At 38.9% G+C, this 9,172-nt stretch overlaps 1 pseudogene; it reads right to left on the bottom strand.

The window, feature by feature from the left end:
* Window positions 1–8,436: 8,436 nt before the first annotated feature.
* LOC104996189 lies at window positions 8,437–8,944 on the bottom strand (annotated as a pseudogene).
* Between the last annotated feature and the right edge of the window lie 228 nt (window positions 8,945–9,172).

The raw sequence follows: 9,172 nt of genomic DNA, 5'->3' as shown, positions 1-9,172 counted from the left end.
TGGATCATGGAAAAAGCAAGAGAGTTCCAGAAAAACATCTATTTCTGCTTTATTGACTATGCCAAAGCCTTTGACTGTATGGATCACAATAAACTGTGGAAAATTCTGAAAGAGATGGGAATACCAGACCACCTGATCTGCCTCTTGAGAAATTTGTATGCAGGTCAGGAAGCAACAGTTAGAACTGGACATGGAACAGCAGACTGGTTCCAAATAGGAAAAGGAGTACGTCAAGGCTGTATATTGTCACCCTGCTTATTTAACTTATATGCAGAGTACATCATGAGAAACGCTGGACTGGAAGAAGCGCAAGCTGGAATTGCCAGGAGAAATATCAATAACCTCAGATATGCAGATGACACCACCCTTATGGCAGAAAGTGAAGAGGAACTCAAAAGCCTCTTGATGAAAGTGAAAGAGGAGAGTGAAAAAGTTGCTTAAAGCTCAACATTCAGAAAATGAAGATCATGGCATCCGGTCCCATCACTTCATGGGAAATAGATGGGGAAACAGTGGAAACAGTGTCAGACTTTATTTTGGGGGGGCTCCAAAATCACTGCAGATGGTGACTGCAGCCATGAAATTAAAAGACGCTTACTCCTTGGAAGGAAAGTTATGACCAACCTAGATAGCATATTCAAAACCAAGATATTACTTTGCCAACAAAGGTCTGTCTAGTCAAGGCTATGGTTTTTCCTGTGGTCATGTATGGATGTGAGAGTTGGACTGTGAAGAAAGCTGAGCGCCGAAGAATTGATGCTTTTGAACTGTGGTGTTGGAGAAGACTCTTGAGAGTCCCTTGGACTGCAAGGACATCCAACCAGTCCATTCTGAAGGAGATCAGCCCTGGGATTTCTTTGGAAGGAATGATGCTAAAGCTGAAACTCCAGTACTTTGGCCACCTCATGTGAAGAGTTTACTCATTGGAAAAGACTCTGATGCTGGGAGGAATTGGGGGCAGGAGGAGAAGGGGACGACAGAGGATGAGATGGCTGGATGGCATCACGGACTCAATGGACGTGAGTCTGGGTGAACTCCGGGAGTTGGTGATGGACAGGGAGGCCTGGCGTGCTGTGATTCATGGGGTGGAAAAGAGTCGGACACAACTGAGCAACTGAACTGAACTGAGCGACTGAACTGAAACATAAAAATATATATTTTTTAAAAGCAGAGACCGCTTTGGCAGCAAAGGTCTGTTTAGTAAGCTGTGGTTTTTCCAGGAGTCATGTACGAATGTCACAGTTGGACCAGGAAGAAGGCTGAGCACCAAAAAATTGACTCTGATGCTGGGAAAGATCAAGGGCAAGAGGAGAAGGGGATGACAGAGGATGAGATGTGGGATGGCATCACTGAATCAATGGACATGAGTTTGAGCAAACTCTGGGAAACGGTGAAGGACAGGGAAGCCTGGCATGCTGCAGTCCATGGGGTGGAAAAGAGTCAGACACAACTTAGTGACTAAATAGCAACAAAAATATTGGTATAGTGGATATTCTGTAGTTAATTTTTGTAAAACTCTGAGGGCTTTTGGGTATAAATTCCTAGAAATGAAATTGCTCTGTCAAAGACTAATCAGATTTTTACATCTAAGTTCATGAGGGATAAGAATTTATAATTTTCTTTTCTTGTTATATCTTTGTCAACTTTTCATATCAAGGTTATCCTGGCCTCATAAAATAAGTTGGAAAGTGTTCCTTCCTCTGTGTTTTGAAAGAGTTTGTGTAGGATTGTTATTTTTTTCTTCCTTAAATAAATATTTGATAGAATTCACCAGTGAAGCCATCTAGTCCTAGAGTTTTCTTTGCAGGAGGAGTTTGATAATAAGTTAATTTCTTTAATATGTATGGGGCTATTTAGATTTTTTTTCTTCTTGTGTCCATTTTTCAAGGAATTTGTTCATTTCATTTAAGTTGTCCAATTAATTAGAATAAATTTACTCATAGTATGTAATTTTTCCTCTACTACCTGTAGAAGAAAAATTTCCTACTCCAGGGGATCTTCCTGACCCAGGAATCGAATCTTGTCTTTTGTGTCTCCTGCATTGGCATGCAAAATCTTTATCGCTAGTGCAATCTGGGAAGTCCTAACAGTTACATAGTATTTGTTACTTATTTCTTTTTCCAATAGTGTGTAGAGATCACACAATATAGATAATGGATGTGCTATAGGAAGAAAATAACATCTGTGTTTGGTGGTTTCTGAGATAGGATTATGAGGGACTTTTGCTTTCTAAGTCAAACATTTCTGAAATGTTTAAAGTTTTATACTGAGCATGTATTATTCTTATATAAAGAAAAGAAGTTTTAAAATCTATAACATGAAATAGCAAAAATTGGATACAGTCTAACCATTCACCAATTAAAAAAGGTTAATTAGAGTACTAAATTAATGCTACAGGATACTATACTATCATGAAAAGAATGATTAAATCCATATGTCCCACTGTGGAAGAACTATCATAATATTGTTGAGGTATAAAACAAAAACTGCAGCAAAATGTAGTTTATATAATTCCATTTTTGTGGGTTAAAAATGTCCAATAAAAACTCATGGAGCTGCTTACACTGGAGATTTTCACAATTTATTCTAATGAATATCTTTTTTTTTCCCCTTAAATATTTATTTGACTGCACCAGGTCTAAGCTGTAGGGTCTTTAGTTGTGACATGCAGAGTCTTTCTTGGTTTCAGCATGTGGGATCTAGTTCCCTGGCCAGGGATCAAACCTGGATCCCCTGCACTGGAAGCCTGGAGTCTTAGCCACTGAACCACCAGGCACGTGCCTGACGAATATCTGAATAGAAGTTTTTTTTCATCTTTATGAAATTCTGGTTATATCTGTATATGTGTTAGAATGTGCATGGGAAAATATCTGAACAGATGAAGACCAAATTTTTAACTTAATTATTCCTGGGGAATTACTTGAAGAAAGTGAGGGAAGGCACTTGCACTTTTTGCTTTACATACTCCTCTATATTATTTACATTTTAAAATAATGAACATGGAAATTCCCTGGCAGTCCAGTGGTTAGGACTTGGAGCTTTCACTGCATAGGCCACAGGTTCCATCCCTGGTCTGGGGAACTTAGGTCCCCCAAGACTCAGGGATGGGCAAGATAACAAGATGATTTTCTTTTGTTTTTAAAACCAAATAGAAAAATAAAATTCCTTGTCTTCTATGGGGTCCCCTAAATCACTCCATTGATTTCAAGGACATTTTTGCTGCCTTCCCTCCCTCTCAGTGGACAAAGAAAATGAAGTAAGAACAGTCCAAAGCCTTCAGGCAAACTGTGTCCAGTCCACATGACAGTATTACTGATTTCCCCTTTAATTTGCATTGAAGAAACTGAACTTTTGGTTGAAGTCACTTTTGTTTCAAGGAGAAAGCAGACAAACTTTAATGCTAGCCACCGTCTCATGACCTTTTAACATTAACACGTCTCTCAGGAAAAAACTGGGATTTGGCGGCAAAGCTCCGCGTGAACATTATCACTTTTTAAATGTCTTATTTTTGACGATGCCCTAGAAGCATTCTTTTGGAGAGGTTCTTGGTCCCATAAAATTTAGCCAATGGGAAACAGAAACTAGAGACCTGAGAGGCGAGACTGGTTTCAACAATCTTCAGCCGTGAGTGAGAAAGCTGCATCTACAGCCAGTCGCCTCCTCACAGCTTGCAGCTCTGTCCTGGTCCCAGTGTCTCTGCTGCGGATAGCTGCAGCCCTCCCGCCAAGTGGGGCGGGGGATGAACCCGAATGGTTGGTCTTTCCTCTGCATCCAGCCCTACCTACAATCCAGGATCCACACAGATTTAGAGGGATGATTGGGCTCAAAGAAAGCAGAATGATCAAAGAGATGGACACAGAACAGGGCGAGGAAAGGGAACGTTCTAATAGGCTGGGGGCTCACCTGCCAAGCTTTAGCTTTCAGAATAATATTTTGACATTAGTAGGGTAACCCAGATCCATCGTGAGGCATGGAAGAGGGTCTGCCTCAGTAGCTTTACTGCTTTACCTTTTAATATTTTGTCTGATTTTTAAAGTTTTATTTATTGTCAAACAATACAGAAACTTATAGAGCTGAAAGTTAAAGCCACCTTCCCTAATTCTACCTTCCTAGAAATAACTACCATAACAAATACTGTGTGTCTGTCCAAATCTTTTAATGCAAATATTGTATATATAAATATACATATGCTATGATGTAGTGGTTAACGACTAAAAAGTTAGCCTGTTAGATACAGACTAACTTTGACAATTCAGCCTTATCCCAGACATCAGTTTTCTCAAATGTAAACTGAAGATAATAATAAATAATAGCTCCTTTTTAAAATTTCAAAAAAAAATTTTGTAGACATAGATTCATACTACCTTTGTGGTTCTATAAATGTAATTTCAAATGAATTTTTAAAATTCTTACAGATTCACAGGGAGTAGCAAAATAGTATAGAAAGTTCCAGTGCCCTTCATTCAGTTTCCCCCAATAGTTACATCTCACATAATGATAGTACAATATCAAAACCAGGAAACTCATGTTGGCACAGTGTGTATATACAGTTTAATGTCATTTTATCACATTTCTGTGATATCACATATGCATATCACATATGCAGATTTCTGTGACTACCACTGGAATCAAGATGCAGAACTATTCCAAAACTACAAAACTCCTTCACAGTACCTGTTACAGCCATGTCCACCGACCATCAACCTCAACATCTCTAACCCTTGACAGTTACTAATTTACTTTCCGTTTCTGTAATTTTGTCATTTCGAGAACGATATATAAATGAACTCATACTGTATGTATGTATGAGTTCTGAGATACCTTTTGAGACTGGCTTTTTTCACTCAGCAAAATATCCTTGAGATCCATTTACGTGTCTCAACATTCATTGTTTTTTATTGCTGTGTAGTATTCCATTCTGTAATGTACTTAAAGCTTTTTTTAAAATTGTAGTAAAATACGTGCACATGACAAAAATTGCCATTGTAATCATTCTAAGTGTACAGTTCAGTGGCACTAAGTATACTTACATTATACTTAATGTACTTACATACAGCCACTACTACCACCCATCCATAGAAATCTTCTCCATCTTGCAAAACTAAAACTCTGTACCCATTAAAAAATAACTCCCATTTCTCCTTCTCCCATCCCCTGGCAACCACCATTCTACTTTCTATCTCTATGAATTTGACTACTCTAGATAGCACAAATAAGTAGAACATACAGTAGTTATCCTTTTGTGACTGGCTTATTTCCCTTCACATAATGTCCTCAACAGTCGACCATGATATAGCATGTCAGAATTTCCTTCCTTTTTAAGGCTGAATAAAATCCCATTGTATGTAAATCCATTCATCTGTCGATGGACATTTGGGTTGATTCTACCTTTGGCTATTGTGAAAAATGCTGCTATGAATATGGATGTTCTATAATGTACTTTTGTTTGTTAAAACTGGATCATGCCACCTATTAACAAAATAGTACATGAAGGGAAATTTTTCTTTATAAAAGTAGTCTAGCTAATATTTTAAGGAGTAATGAGAAAGTATCAGCATTTTGTGACCTCTAATGAATTAACTGAACTAGGCATGGAGCGTAAATGGCTGCTAATTTTTTAGTAAGAGACAATCAGACACTATTTGCCTTCTGGTAGAAGTACACCATACCAACTATGAAGCAGTGTTGCCATCAAATCTCTACATCCAACTATATAGTAACAGGAAATACAAAGGACAGAAAAGCCGGTCAAAACTGCCTCAGAAATGCAACCACAAAATTCAGATTGTGAGAACAGTAACAACACAGTTTCTTTAGCAAGAAGTTGCAAGTAAGGACACACACACACAGAGAAAACTTATGAATTGAAAGATATTTAAGAATCCCCACGAAAAACTTGTGCAAATGTTCATAGCAACATTATTCATAATAGTAAAAAAATGGAAAAACCTAAATATTTATCAGCTGATGAACAGATGAAGTGGTATGCCCATGCAGTAGAATATTATTCAGCAATAAAAACATGCTACAACATGGATGAAACTTGAAAATATGCTCAACAAAATACACCAGTCATGAAAGACCACAGATTGTATGATTCTGCTTATGTGAAATGTCCAGAATAGGCAGATTCATAGAGACAGAAAGCGTATATGGGGTGATGGGGAATTTGGGAGGTAATGGCTAAGGAGCGAAATGTGTTAAATTTTACTCTTTAAATAAATGAATTATATGGTATGTGATTATATATCAATAAAACTATTAAAAAGTATTTAAGAAGCATATGAATCAATCACAACATGTGGATCCTATTTATATTCTGATTCAAATTATTAAAAATAAAATTTATGACACAATTGGAAAATTGAACACTAACTAGATACTTGAGGATATTAAAAAATTTATTCAGTTCAGTTCAGTTCAGTTGCTCAGTCATGTCCGACTCTTTGCGACCCAGTGAATCGCAGCATGCCAGGCCTCCCTGTCCATCACCAACCCCCGGAATTCACTCAAACTCAAGTCCATTGAGTCGGTGATGCCATCCAGCCATCTCATCCTCTGTCGTCCCCTTCTCCTCCTGCCCCCAATCCCTCCTAGCATCAGAGTCTTTCCATTGAGTCAACTCTTCGCATGAGGTAGCCAAAGTACTGGAGTTTCAGCTTTAGCATCATTCCTCCCAAAGAACACCCAGAGCTGATCTCCTTTAGAATGGACTGGTTGGATCTCCTTGCAGTCCAAGGGACTCTCAAGAGTCTTCTCCAACACCACAGTTCAAAAGCATCAATTCCTCGGCGCTCAGCTCTCTTCACAGTCCAACTCTTGCATCCATACATGACCACTGGAAAAACCATAGCCTTGACTAAATGGACCTTTGTTGACAAAGTAATGTCTCTGCTTTTCAATTTATTACTATTTTTAAAAGTGGGATGACAGTATGGTTATCACACAATGGGATGATAGTTATGGTTTTTAATAGGGCCTTTTACTTTCAGAGATACATACTGAAATATTTTTATAGATGAAATAATGTCTGGGATTTGTTTTATTTTTTTGTTTTGTTTCCGATTGTTATTATTTTCTTTTTTTTTAATTTTATTTTATTTTTAAACTTTACATAATTGTATTAGTTTTGCCAAATATCAAAACAATCCGCCATAGGTATACATGTGTTCCTCATCCTGAACCCTCCTCCCTCCTCCCTCCCCATACCATCCCTCTTAGTCATTCCAGTGCACTAGCCCCAAGCATCCAGTATCGTGCATCAAACCTGGACTGGCATCTCGAGTCAGGAAATAAACAAGTGAAGGTACAAATGAAACATGATTTCCCATGACATAATAATTATTGAAGTTGGGTAATGGAGCTATGCCAGGCTGGATGAAACACAAGCTGGAATCAAGATTGCCGGGAGAAATATCAATAACCTCAGATATGCAGATGACACCACCTTTATGGCAGAAAGCGAAGAGGAACTGAAGAGCCTCTTGATGAAAGAGAGGAGAGTGAAAAAGCTGGTTGAATACTCAACATTCAAAAAACAAAGATCATGGCATCCAGTCCCATCACTTCATGGCAAATAGATGGGGAAACAATGGAAACAGTGACAGACTCATTTTCTTGGGCTCCAAAATCACTGCAGATGGTGACTGCAGCCATGAAAGTAAAAGACACTTGCTCCTTGGAAGGAAAGCTATGACCAACCTAGACAGCATATTAAAAAGCAGAGACATTACTTTGCGGATAAAGGTCCATCTAGTCAAAGCTATGGATTTTCCAATAATCATGTATGGATGTGAGAAAGTGAAAGCAAAAGTTGTTCAGTTGTGTCCAACTCTTTGCAATCCCATGGACTATACAGTCCATGGAATTCTCCAGGCCAGAATACTGGAGTGGGAAGTCTTTCACTTCTCCAGGGGATCTTCCCAACCCAGGGATTGAACCCAGATGTCCCACATTGCAGGTAGATTCTTTACCAGCTGAGCCACAAGGGAAATCCAAGAATACTGGAATAGGTAGCCTATCCCTTCTCCAGCAGATCTTCCCGACCCAGGAATCGAACCAGGGTCTCCTGCATTGCAGGTGGATTCTTTACCAACTGAGCTGATATGAGAATTAGACCATAAAGAAAGCTGAGCACTGAAGAATTGATGCTTTTGAACTGTGGTTTGGAGAAGACTCTTGAGAGTCCCTAGGATGGCAAGGAGATCAAACCAGTCAATCCTAAAGGACATAACTGAGCGGCTGAACTGAACTGAATGGAGATATGAGAACTTATTGTAATCTAGTCTGTCCACCTTTGTGTATGTTGAAAATTTTCCATAAAAACATGTATTAATGAACATATTTCCATGTCAATATATGGAGATGTACTTCATGCTTTCTTTTTTTTTTAATAGTGAAAACTTTTATATTTGGAATTAGCCAGATGGACTCAGTTTACATGATCCCGATTTTGTTGGCAAGATTCAAAGCATCATAGTCAGGAGCCAGTTGAACATATGCCTTCTTTTCTCCATCAGGCCTGATCAGGAGTTGACCTTAGCCACATGGATGTCATAGAACTTCTTCACAGCCTGTGTAATTTGGTGCTTGTCAGCCTTGACATCCACAATGAATACCAGTGTGTTGTAGTCTTCTATTTTCCTCATGGCTGACTCGGTGGTGAGGGGGAATCTGATGGTGGCCTAGTGGTCAAGTAGTCGGACACAACTGAAGCGACTTAGCAGCAGCGGCAGCAGCAGGGGCACTCTTCCGAAGATATTTGGGCTGCCTCCTGAGCCACAGTGTTTGGCTGATGCCAGGAAGGTGGGTGACATCTGGATCTTCTCTTTTGGTGGATGTGGATGCCTTTGAATACTGCTTTCTCGGCCTTCAAAGCCTTTTGTTTGGCTTCGGCTTTAGAAGCGGCAGGGGCTTCCTTCTTCGCCTTCGCCACCATCTTCATGAAAAAAGGTTTCTGTATTTCATGCTTTTTAAGAGCTATATAAACTTCCATACTTATATAAACAATTCCCTATTAGAGGATATCTGGATTGCTTTCAAAATATTTAATATTCTAAACAATGCTGTAGGAAATATCTTTGTCTCTGCTCATCCTAAAGGAAATCAGTCCTGAATATTCATTGGAAGGACTGATGCTGAAGCTGAAACTCCAATACTTTGGCTACCTGAT

Source organism: Bison bison, unplaced genomic scaffold, assembly GCF_000754665.1.
Source record: "Bison bison bison isolate TAMUID 2011002044 unplaced genomic scaffold, Bison_UMD1.0 scf7180017864291, whole genome shotgun sequence".
NCBI classification, from domain to species: domain Eukaryota; kingdom Metazoa; phylum Chordata; class Mammalia; order Artiodactyla; family Bovidae; genus Bison; species Bison bison.
Note: the sequence above shows the minus strand (reverse complement) of the source record. Positions and strands in the feature narration are given on the sequence as shown.